This window comes from Periophthalmus magnuspinnatus, chromosome 5 (assembly GCF_009829125.3).
Source record: "Periophthalmus magnuspinnatus isolate fPerMag1 chromosome 5, fPerMag1.2.pri, whole genome shotgun sequence".
NCBI lineage: Eukaryota > Metazoa > Chordata > Actinopteri > Gobiiformes > Gobiidae > Periophthalmus > Periophthalmus magnuspinnatus.
This window is the reverse complement of record NC_047130.1, coordinates 22,885,691-22,899,190: the sequence shown is the minus strand read 5'-3', so window position 1 is coordinate 22,899,190 and position 13,500 is coordinate 22,885,691. Positions and strand designations below refer to the sequence as shown.

General features: G+C 38.4%; 1 protein-coding gene across 1 annotated transcript in view; it reads left to right on the top strand.

The window, feature by feature from the left end:
* The window catches only part of iffo2b (intermediate filament family orphan 2b), a 43,258-nt gene that overhangs the window by 14,776 nt on the left and 14,982 nt on the right, over positions 1-13,500 (top strand). The gene's annotated exons all lie outside the window — the stretch shown is intronic.

Here is a 13,500-nt window from a genome sequence, read left to right as displayed (position 1 = left end):
CAAAGTAGTGGACTAAGAAGTTACTCAAGCATTTGGTTAAATCAGTCAAGTAAGAGTAATAATAAAATAATAGACCACAAAATCATACATAAAATGGGAAGAGGAACACTGTGAAATATATTACTCAAGTAGAACTAAAAGAAGTACAGTTTTAATTAAACATTATTCAATAAAATGTACTTGAGTAAATGTAAAAGCTTATTACCAGTCTCTGCTGTCAAATCATGAAACCATTAGAATACATGAGTTTCACACAGACGACACTTTTAAAACTCTGTAAAAGGTCAAGTACAAACTGTAACCACCACTTAGATGTGATTGTGTGTGTTTCTCCTGCCTCTTTAAGTGTACTTAATGACATGTTCTTCCACTTAATGTTTTACAGCCTGTTTGACAGCAGAACCCTGAGGCCACAGAAACAAGGCTCTGAGCTTCACACCTCAGCCAAAAGTGTGAAAAAAAAGACACAACAACACAAGATTTTCACACAACAGAAAATATACTTTCACTTTTTACTGGAATGCCCTCTGTATTAATGGATCTAACACAAATTATAATGTTTGGTTTTGGGGTTTTTTTGCTAATCCCAACGCTGAACTGAGAAAGTCGACTCAGGAAAGACATCTGATTTAAACATTTGTCAAATTTGGAATGAATTCTTAGTTTGCATGGTTTTGATTTGGGGTAGTTACCAAAGATGGAAAAAAGGGGGAAAAAACATTTGATTTACTTTAAGCCGACTGTGAGAATTGAATGTTTATAACCTAACCATCCATCTAAATTAAAACTTTTGAAATGTGCTTCCCACTAATAGCTCACAAAGACATCATTTATTTTAGTTTTCATGTCCCGTCCCAACATTCTTGGGACATTCCAGAGACTTAACACCGGCTAAATGAAATACAGCGATAGTCAAATATTATTAACTGTATGAAATGTATCAGAATAAACACAGATTAGTAGTACTCACTAAGCATTCGAGAGCAGAAGCAGAGCCAGAAATACCGAGGATAGTTTAATAAAGCCATCCATGTCTGGTTTGTGAGAGGGAACGTGTAACTAACAAATCAGATTACAGATACAGCTCTGCCCCTCGCAAATGAATCATGCTGAGTTCAGATAAGGAGAGATGATGCTCTAGTTGTATTGCAGTTGTAGAATTAAGAAGAAATTGCAAGCATTTTGATGTTTCATTTAATTTTCCTGTAACTAACATGTCATGATTACAATATCCACTTATTCAATGCATGACAGATGCAACATTTATTTTTGTGGGGTCACTATTATCGTGGGCTCTTTTTCTTTGTACTAGTGGGGAATTTTTTCTTATTTTTGTACTTTTCTGAAGATTTGAGCAGTTAAGTGTTGAGTAAATAACTTCTATGACTCTTTAAGTGTTTTATTGATATACTGCAGCTCATGTTTTTTAAAAATACTTCACATATAGAATCGTTTTTTGGGGGAAATTGGTGATCGTGTCAGTGGCATAATGGGATTGAATATTATCATTTATGGTCTATATTTTCTTCACCAATATGTCCTACTTCAAATTGTGCTCTCCTGCTTGTCTTCATGGAGATACAGAGGTTTAATGCTGTACTGTGAGACATTTTTGGAGACATGATTGGCCAACTATACTCGATAATGTACCGGTAATAATATGGGTTGGACATAGTCTTCATAATTTTTAAGTGTGCAATTTGCTGCTTTGTCAAATATATTAATGCTAATGTGTCAGAGTGTGCAAAAGAATAATAATCAAAAGTGAATACTGTCCACACACTTGTACAATACAGTGACAGTCTGATTTGTTAAGCAGACTGGATTATTTCACCTTTGAGTTGTGCCCAGTTTGTCACTTCTGATGTTAATCAAAGCTGTCGGAGGTTCGTCCTTGAAAGGTAGTTCCTCTCAAAGGGAGTTGGACTGAAGTCTGGGCTCAGATAAAAACAGGGCATTCACAGTGCATCCTGTACAAAGAGACTGTCTCATTTATCATTCACTATGTCCAGTCTGGACACAAGGAATTTCAAGGTACATAACTCATTTTTGGTAAAATTTCTGCAGTTTTTGCAACTTTTCAACAAACTTTAAGAACTTAAAAATCACAAAGCTAGTTGTATTATTAAGAACAGCTAACTTGAATGATTGAAGATTCAGCATCACATAGTACAAAATTATAATTTGTCCATTGAATTGGATTGTAAAATAAAATGCATTCATGCAGACTGTAAACTTTTGGAGCCCAGCGCTTTAGTACAAATTATTATCATTATTTTAGACCTGCCTGGTCATTACATTGGCTCTTTTGGTCACTTAGCAACCCCTCCTTTCATACACCCCTCTAAACCTCCATCCCACTGCTGTCCGCTTCTGCTCTGCTCTGTACTGCTGCTATCTATATCTCTGCACTGGGAGAGACACAGAGAGAGGAATCATCAATTATCTTTATAACAAGACATGGTGCACTGGCTAAAACATGAGGTATAAACTGCAGACCAGAACCCCAGGCTTGATCAGGGGAAGTAGGTCAGGGTATGGGGTATTGAGGACGTGTTTGGACCCTGTGTGGTGGTCTGGTTATTAGCATGGGGTTAAGTGGAGTTATAGTTATATTAAATGGGGTTTGACTTTTATTAGATTTGAGCACGTACACACACACAACATTTTCAAAACATGTAAGAATTCCTCACTGAACGACTGCAACGGCAGTAATGTTTGTCCACTGATCTGAATGTTGGCATTTCGAATCCCGCTCTTCACATAAACTTCACTCAAAGCACTTTACATCAAGGAACCGTTCACCCAGTCACACACATTCATACACCAGTGTTTATAGACTGGGAGCAAGGTGGGTTAAGTGTCTTGCCAAATGACATAATAACAATATTCAACTGTGGCTGCTGGAATCGCACCTGCCAACTTGTGGGTCAGTTCTTTGCTTAGAATGTTTTACTGTATGGCAACTTATTCATCAAACATATATTCAACTACAGGTCTTTCTTTACTCAAAGTATCTTAACAAACATTCATTCTTACTGTGAGTGGAGTCACCTCCCCACAGATCCGACCTGGCCCTTTGCCTAGTGGTCTCACATGCTTGTCTCCATGGTGATAGATAAGTTTAAGGCCATACAGTGGAAAATTCTAGGCAAAGCAAAGGCGTCAGAGAGTCTACAGATGGCATTTCATCTGTACCAGACAAGTCACGCAGTTCGCCTTTAAAACTGGCACATGTAATGACATCAAAATCACATAGTAGTGTTACTTGCTTCCTTTCAGTTTTAAGAGCAGACAGGGCAAAACCACTAACAAGTTTCACCAGTGCTAGAGTGACCCACAATTACTGTCTATATATGTCTGAAATATAGTTACATATATAGGTTTAAATACTGGGTTTCTTTATTTTTTCATTTAATTCAACATGTTCAAACAGAGTGCTTTCCAAACCTCAAGTTACTATACAAGTTTCTGCACCCAGTCATCTGAAACTAAAATACATTATGTAGGAATGCCAGCCACTTTCAATGGGCAAATTCCAAAAACTGGGAAAATGTATAAAATCGGTTTTTAATACAAAGCTTGAACTTTACTTATTATGAAACCTAAATAATAATAATAATACATTTTATTTATATAGCGCTTTTCAAGACACTCAAAGACGCTTCACAATACCTGTTACCTGTTTTATTCCTGGTTTGTTTAGTATAAAAGCACATTTGACACACCTCTTTATTATTTGGTGCAGTCGTTTTCAAATTGCATTGTCTTCCTGCAATCATTGAACGCCACACCTTAAACGTGCCCCATATATTATCCTGTACAGTCTGAGTGACGGATGCAGGCCGGAGAGGGAGGCGGTTTCTATGGAGACGAAATGACTTGATGTGATTGGCTGATGCATTGCAGGCAAGTACTATGTGTGGTCCACTGATTGTAAACATCCTTTGAGGTTACGCGTAGTGGACAAGACATGAGTAAAGCAAATGAATTGGACTTTAACCTTGAAATGTTGTCCTTTTAGAATAATCAGACGGTGTGTTAGCTAGCCTCTGTTGCTGCCCTCACTGTGCAGTATAAACCAGGCCTGATGCATTAGCGCTAACACACGATTAGCGCACACTACCACACATCTGTCTCTGTGGAGTCTGGAGTGAGCCTATACATTACACATGACAATCAATCGATGACCTACTCTAGCTCGGCCCTGCTCTACATTCTACCAATGCGAAAATCCTGCTGCTAGAGATATCTTTGTTTAGCTACTATCAAGTATGCCTGCAAGATTAATCAAAATCACGCACTCAGCACTAGCACCCTGGAAGTATCACCTTGGGGTGGGAAAACTAGGCGTGACTATTTTAATATAACCTTCCGCATCTTAGCAGACTCAGGTCCGTGTGAACATGCATATTTGTGAAAGGTTTTAGTAGTCTACCACAAATAGTACAAACAATAACTATACCACTACTACTTCACTAAATAGGGTATATGCTTTTATATGAGTTACTACTACTACTACAGTACTTCTCACACACACACACACACACACACACATACTACTCTAATACTAAATACTACCGCTGGTACTTAACTATCATTATCCTATACTACCACTAGGCCTACTGCTTCTTCAGCTTACTACCACTGATTACTACCTCTGCTACTACTTGTGCTAATACCACCACTACTACTATTACTTTTACTACTACAAACTAACATTACTACAACTACCACTGTTGTTATGTATTGCTGACATACTATAATACTACTACTTCTCACACACACCCCCATACTACTCTAATACTCCTGCTACTGAACTATCACTGGACATACTGCTACTACGGCTTACTACCACTGACTACTATCTCTGCTACTACTTGTGCTAATACCACCACTGTTTCTATTACTACTACTGCTATTACTACTATTGCTTATCATTATTTATTGCTGACATACTCTGAACCAACTAACCGTCTTTAACCCACGCTCTCATTCCCCCTTTTCAACGGTGGATTTGAAAAACACAGACTGTACCCATGGGTGCATTACGAGCTGTTGCTGATGCTGTGTAATTGCATGCATACAGTAACAGGACCATGTCGGTATAGAGACGTTCAGCCCACAGAGTCACGTGTGTTCTCTGATTTATGAAGGTTGTCAGGACAGTGGGCCACGGTGAGGAGCTGAATGGGCGTATTTGTCCTGTATATAGCCACACGTATTGATCCATGAATATGTTATCAGAGAGCAACTTCCTGTTTTACTATCGTTGCTAGTCGAGCGTAACATACTGACAGGATTACAATGTCTCCATGCAAGTTTATTAAGAAAAGCAGTGTGGTTTTCTGGTACTATTACAACTGATGTTACTTTTCTTACCTTTTTTTTTTTTTTTTTTTTTTTTTACTCTACTTCTCACTTTTTAACTCTTGTATATTGTACTAATGTGATGTATTTGTTGTACTCTTTACCTGCCTGGGGACTGCGGATGTAAATTTAGCTCTGTAGCTATAATCCGGCATATTTACATTTGTTCACAACAGATGTTCATTAATGTGCATTGTCCCTATCAAATAAATAAATAAAATAAATAGATGTTATTTGGACGATATTATCAGCTGATGTTGGTGTGATTACCTGCCTTTTCTTAACCGTGTGTCGTCATTGTAATAGTTTTAAAGGACATATTATTTCTTTCATAAAAAAATCTGAATGAATAAATGTCACGTTCCACTGTAGAAGGGTGAAAGTAGGGCTGCGTGATATGGCAAAAAAATAATTTAAAATGATTACAAAGACCCAAGCTGATCATTGACGATTACAAATGACTGAATCTAGACTTTGATTAAAATTAAATTAATCACCCGTCCCTTTAGTAGTAAGTAATATGACCCACCCTTCAATGCTGCACAATGGATTGTTTTATGTACAGATCCTGAGCTATGTAATCAGGAGTACCTAGCTGGAGTATAAACTTACAGTGCATGATTTTTACATAAGAGCACATGTAAGTTAATACATCTAAAATCCGAAGATGTCAGAGCTGCATTGTTATAATTTTGTCTCAGTGTATGTGCGTAGGATCAGTCTGGCATTTTTCCTTTTCTACACATGTTTATACTGCACAAAAATACCATTAAAAACGTGTATTCTTACCACAATCTAATTCTGTATCAGGTATTGAGCCTTTTCTTTATCATCATCTGATTTTGAGTTTTGGTATCTTCATGACAGTAGGACACCATCTATACAGCTGTAGTGTTTTTGGTTGGTCACAATAGTCAGACAATGAATCACACTGTCCTGGTGCATAGCTCTGATTATACAAATTCCAGGCTATAAAACTGAACAGACATACATACATTTAAGACTTTTAAGATCTTTAGGCCTGTAAGCAATGGAAAACTCCTCATATAGTCATAATGGGACAATTCACATGTCTAACTTTGATGTAACTACTGAATGATATAAGGTGTGGTGCTGAAAACAATTGGTACAGTGGGTTTTTGTGTTTTGTACGTGTCAGCCTTGTAGAGACTTGTCCGGGGTGTAGCCCACTCTCTCTCTGCCATTGTGGACAGACAGATGTAAAATATAGAGCTAACGGCATTTTTCTCCTGATATCGTTCAAACGGGTGTAGTCCTCCTCACATCTATTTGTAATGAGACACTGTGGGTTAGTGGAATGATACAGACCACACCTAACTTTCCCTCCACTCACACATACTTTGGTATAAACTGCTTTGTTGCACAATCGTCATATAGAGATGTTTAGACACTGAGACAATCAGGGTGGAACAAGTGCTCAATAATTCAGGATTACAAGTATAGCAAACGTTAGTATTATAACAAAAAGTTGGAAAAAGTAGTTGCGTTAGTGCCACTACTGTGACTACTACAAAGCTTATTATTAGGCGAGACAGTTCCAGATTTGACTCGCAGCCTGGGGTTTGCATGTCTTCCCCGTGTCAGGGTGGTTATGGTCATGATCACATTTTTATACAGCGCTTTTCCACCTTCAAGGCACCCGAAGCTCTTTACATCAAGGAACCGCTCACCCATTCACACACACATTGATACATCAGTGTACGCAGACACTGGGGAAGTGCCTTGCTCAAGGACAGAACAGCAGTATTCATCTGTGGGAACTGGAAATGCACCGTTAGCCTGTGGGTCAATGGATCTGACCGCTCGACTATTGATGTTTATGTCTAGAGTGGGATTCAAACCATCAACCTGTGGACAAACTACGCACAATAGGCAAAGTCCTCCAGCTAAATTAATCCTGACCATGCTGAGCTCAGGATCTGGAGATGGGTCCCACCGCTCCTGACAGGTAGCCCCTGTGGCATAGAACGATGGGTCAAATGCAGAGGACACAAAATCATAATCATACCGTAACATTAACAGTACTACTGGCAGTACTATACCACTATTGCTGCTATTATACATACTACAACTACTACCACATCTTGAATACAGAGCCTCAAAGAGGATTCTCTAAAGACCAGATGAACTGCCATCCTTTACAACTTGGTCATCCGTGGTATTTTGTTATCTTGATTCCTTCATGATAACTTTAATGAAATTCTGTTGAAGCCTCTCAGTGGGAGTCAATAAAACAATCACTGGAAAGCTACAGTCTCTTGCATTACAACATATGCCCCACATGCCAAATACCTTAAAATGTCTGTTCTATGTTAACCCGGCGTAAAGAAGACCCCTGTAGCCTTTACCCTAAATAATCAGTTTTAGAGTCTATGTGATAGTTGTAGTTGTAGTTGAGCTGAAGAAAGTGTTCGCTGTTCACTTATGGCCGAGCTATGGGTCTTGCAAGTAAACGCCACATCTATCTGTCAACCGTAAACAACCCAGATAAGATTCCTGTGTAAACCCTCATCTTGGTTTCTGATCCATTTCAAAACCAAGATAAGATTCATTATTAACCAACCAATTAACTTTTTGATGGGTGAATCCTGGGATATAGCACATTGCTGCAAATAATAATACATGACAGTTCTATAGTACTTTTCTCTAAGACACTTCACACAATTCAAGACAAAACACAAATGAAAGAAACAGATAAAGGAGATGCAGTTATTTGAAGGTGGTGTTGAAATGGTGAGTTTTCAGGGCTTTTTTGAAGACGGGTGTGGACGAGTCTCTGATGTGTTTAGACGGAGAGTTCCAGAGGGTGTGGGCAGGCTCTGTCTCCCCAGATCTTGTGTCTTGTGTCCTGATGTGGGGGGAGACAGCAGGACGGATGTGTCGAGGTGGAGGAGCTCAGAGAAGGTAGATAGGGACCAGGTTGTGGAAGGACTTGCACACAATGGTGAAGAGCTTGAATTGGACGGGGATCGGGAGAGATCTCTAAGGACAGGGGGGGATGTGTTCACAGGAGGAGGTGTGGGTGAGGATATGGGCAGCATGGAACCTAAAACCCAAACTAAAAACTTCATGGTTTGATCCCTTCTATACCGAGACAGTTGTGGCTACAGAACAGTACATTAGACAATTAATTCACTAGGGAAATGACTTGGACACAGTAGCTCACATTAAACATTACCAACGCCAAGTGAGATTGATGAGGTAATGATACTAATGAATAAGGAGCGTGAAGTAGCACTTTTAGATTGCTGTGACACTTGCAAAGTTTAATTTAAGTTTGTTTTTTGTTTTGTTTTTTACCATGGATCTGCTGTTAAATCAGATAAGTAACATACGATTGTGATAAGGCTTAAGTACCCAACTCTTTTTCTCATAAATGATTAAATCTGTTGCCCCCCTGGAAGTGTATTATAAAACTTTGTGAGTCACTATATGGTACATTGGAATGGGGGTGTTTTGGTAGTCTACCCTGCTTCACCTTTCTTATGAAAAAGCTGTTCTAAAGATGTCCTAGTAGCGTGCACGGGAATACTAGTAGGCCTGTCACGTTAACAAGTGCGATATATTGCTGAAGTAAATATATTTCAATAAATGTTAATATGGAAACCAACCCATAAAGCATTACTATCCCCTATAAAGTATTCTATCAATTCAATATTCAATAGTAATGTGCCAAAGGGTTTGTGAGAGCTAGGGACTAGTTCAAATACCCACTCATCCTCCTTTCATGGTTTGAACGTCCGGTACCGCAGCTTTAAAATGAACCTTTTGCCTCGCGTCATTTGCCACAATAAAATGCCTTTAATATTTCCCACTGCAGACTGATGGGAGTCGTGGGTTAGTTGCATGAGACGATACAGAGGAAGCTCACCACAGGAGGGAGTGCCCACTGGCCCAGACACAGGAATGCTTTTGATCATCAGATAAAAAATCAGAGAGAGAGTGTTTGATATGAGGTATGACTTCCTCAGTATAACAATACGGGACGGATTTGATAATACAAAGGTAAAGACCGGATACTTTGGAAGGGAAATGCCAATGGGAAGGTGAAGATATGACTTGGAAAAAATAATGAAGTGTGAAAGTTCAGTGACTTTAACTGTGAATTTTCATTTGCAGCCATAGATAGTATATATAAATGGACATAGCTAGCCTGCTAACTGCCACGTTCCAAATAGGAAGTGATCATGGGCGCACTTCCTGGTCCATCGACTCCAATTCACTTACACTTACATTAGAAAATGGGTGCCCCTTTCTAGGGATAAGACAATAATAAAGAACTGGAACCCTCTTCATATTAATTTGTATTACTGTTAAAGATATCATTTTTCATATCCACAACTACTTTAATCATTATTGTGATATAATCATTAATCGCAATTATTTTGGCCATGAAAAACTACAAAATTTCAGTATCATCCCATACCTACCCCTTTCTCTGTAACTGCTGCTGTCAGGCTCATCATTTTGGTCATATTAACCCGCTCTACATAATCCTGGTATTTTTATTTTGCTATCTTGTCCGTAACTCAAAATATGAACACTCCCTTGGTCCACTTCTTTATACAGTCTATGTTTGCAACCCAGAAATGTCAGAATCGGTTTGACATTTTAATTACATGTCAGGCTGTCCTTGAAAAGTTGTTTATTTTTTCCTCTAAATTGGGAGTGCCCTGTGTGGGTGATCGCGCAGACTCACTTCCATCGTGACTTTATTGAAGCTGAGCCAAGTCTGTATTTTCCAGCTTCTGCATAATAAATAAATAAGAATATTCCCCATTTGTTATAGATAGTAAATGCAAGAAGACTTCATTAGGCTACAGATAAATATTGCAATAAACGATAATGTTGAAACTACTATATGTCACTGACACAATTAAAATAAAGCAGGACAATCCCAGTAAGAAGCAATAATGAACCATAGAAGTCACTTATTCACTTTAAATGGACAAACTGTTTCCACAAAACTTTGTCAAAAACACTTTTCCACTTTTTGCTCATTATAAATCCCACAGAAAAGGTCACAAAATGTCAGGGCTCAGCTTCGAAGCACCTCTTGACATTTTTTAAATATTCATTATAAAAAATCCAGATGCATACATTTGCTATTTGCAGTTTAGTCAGGATTTCTGTTATTATATTACATTACTTGCTGTTAAATGTTCAAACCAAATCATCAAACACAATCCTACTTTGTCATATTATTCTACTCGAACTACTACCTTTATCCTATTTTATTTATTTTGAATTATAATGAACATCGGTGGGAATATTACACATAAGAAACATATAAAACATCACCTGTCTAATAGTTTCCTGATGTTGTTTAGCTACAGATGGTGTGATGGGATGCACACGTCTATAAACAGTTTTGAGTGTCCACAGGCTCCTGCTGCTCTTGTCCTTGTAAGGAGACCCCAGCTGTGACGGCTGAGGCTGAAGGACACTGACGCCTCACACCTCAACATTTGCTATGAGACAGGATTGTGTTTTGACCAAATATTTAAAATTGAAGTTGCACAATGTGATAAAAAACTGTAATTTAACTGTGACGTTACACTTTTGACATAGTGAAGTTTATAAAACAAGCCTCTGTTGTAGCTAAATTAAAGCCTTGACAGTCTGTCATTAGGTTCTTTGATCTTTTTAGGAGAGATTTTGTCATTTTGGTATCAGATGTGGTATTATTGCCTTTTCATTTGGAGGAAATAGCAGTAGAGGTTAGATTACCCTTATGTTAACGTAAGAGCAACTCAAGGAAGACCAATAATTTACTAAATAGTCTATTGAATGGGGAAAAGTCTTTGCTTGGGATCCAGAACACGCATGTCATCAATACTTTACAAAGATGTGAGTCTGGACACTGCTGAATCTGCCTGTTTTAAGACTGTGATTGATAAGTGGATTATCCAATGGGGATACGTATTGGTCCATCTGTATCAGGAAAAATAAAGGAAAAAAATCACAGAAGGCTGAAAAATATTGTGGATTTCTGTAGAGTCAACAATCTGTTAATATAAGGTGAAATAAATTAGATTTTATTTGTAAACTATAGGTGACCAGTGAGCTCCTATGTTTCACAACTGTCTCTGAAAAAAACAAATCTGATTGTACGATCATGTTTGGCCAGGATTGAGACGTGACATAGGGCGTGGGAACAGACTGATATCAATCTGTATAAAAACACTGAGAGATAACATTCTGGATTTGCCAGGAAAGAAACGTCCTGGAAATCGTATCGATAACAGCAAAAAGCCATGTGATGTGACAGCAGGGTAGACATAACATGTACGGATGAGCAATGTTGACAGATTTATTTTTTATTCAGCTCTTTTTGAACCAATTATTCTAAATGATAAAGTCAACATTCAATTTTCACATATTTTTAAAACAGTATCATTATTTTAATATATTTTGCCCTGATTTTCCTGCTGAGTAACCATTGATGCACTGTCATTGTTATAGTTTCTAGTGTTTGTTTGGTGATTGGTTGCCTTTTTGGTACAGCATTTGCTTCACACTGACCATAAACCTTTAAAAGGACTGTTCTGCTTTTCTAGCATTCTTTAAAAAAATAAAGAAACATGCAAACCCTATGTTAATTACTAACACGACCAGTTGTTTTCACATGTTTAGTGAAAATCAGTAGATACAGTTGATTGTGTCATTAACTCCTTCTTGATAGATTATATCAGATGAAACAGATAATACATCTTTGTTTTTGTGATTGCAGTTTTAAACTCATTTGACCTCAGGAGAGAGTGGTGCAGCAGACACTGGAGGAGCGATGCCAGCATTTTTAAAACAACAGTTCAATCTGAGAGAGAACTGGCACCGTCCCACACAGGGATACTCCTCTGTAATTAGACAGTATACATTCAGGGCGTCCAGAGGAGAAGAAAGCGCATTTTGTTTGGGATAGTGAATGTCCAGTGATCTATGTGGGTATAGCTAAGGCTGTGGTGAATGCTAAGATGAAGCTAAACCTCCCAGTTTTCAATAGTAGTGTTCAGCTGTCAGCTTTTCTTTTTTTTTTAGCTAATTTTACCCATGAAGGAATGCACAGCTAGCAACAGGAAAAACAAATCCTGATTGACTCACCTCAAAGGACCCCGTCATCGACGCCCCCCAGACCCTCCACACTCCCGTCCCACAGCAGCTGAGAGGCACATGTAGGGGCCTTACCTCAGACAGACTGGAGTGTGGCCTGGTCCCATTTGGGAATAGTGAGATAGTGACCGAGGTGAGATCAGCTTTGCTTTGTTCCCAAACAGCTGTGGGGTTCTATAGACAAAGGGGTGGCTCATGACAAACGTCTAGGTCACTGTTTTGGCCCATGTAAGCTTTATATTGTGTCTAAAAGGTGACTTGGAGGTGCTTACGTAGCTTTTCACGGGAAGGGGAATGTAAGTGCTTTTCTGGAATGTTTCACAATGTGGCATTATCCATTTTCCATTTAGCTAATTACAGGTGTATTGTTGAACTGACCTGACCTGTATCTTGGCGTATTGACAATGCCTTTTTGTCTCCATTGAGGTAGATTTAATGGTTTAATGCCTTACTGTGGAGCATTCCAGGCAAAGCATAAACATCTCAATGTAGATAAGAAGATAGCAGAGCCTCCCCCAGTTAAAAGTTAGACAGGAAAGCTTTGGATCACAGAGTATATACAGTAACATTTGGCAGAGTTGTAATGTTCATATCAGAGTTTCACGTCACAGTAAATCAAAAGAAATGTTTGAATATTAGCAGCTCCAGTTGCACGTGTTTCTAATCATAGCCACAGGTCATTGACTGATCATGTTGCTGTGAAAGACCAAATGTTTCCTAGAAAACAGCTGTGACATTCACTGGTGCAAATAGGTCAGAAGAGCTTAGGCTGTGTTGTATCTTAATTAAAGTTCATATATGATGTAAAATTGACTCTTCTGAGCTTTAAGCCATGTCAGAATGTTGTTACCTTATCAAAAACATGCCTGGAGTTGTGTTTGTTTCATTCACACATGTTTGAGTAATCCTTTATTATTAATCTGTGAACATCTCCAGGTCAGAATGCTCTGTTCCACCTTGTGATGTCATGAAGTTGTAGTTTTCACGTTTCAGCTGCTA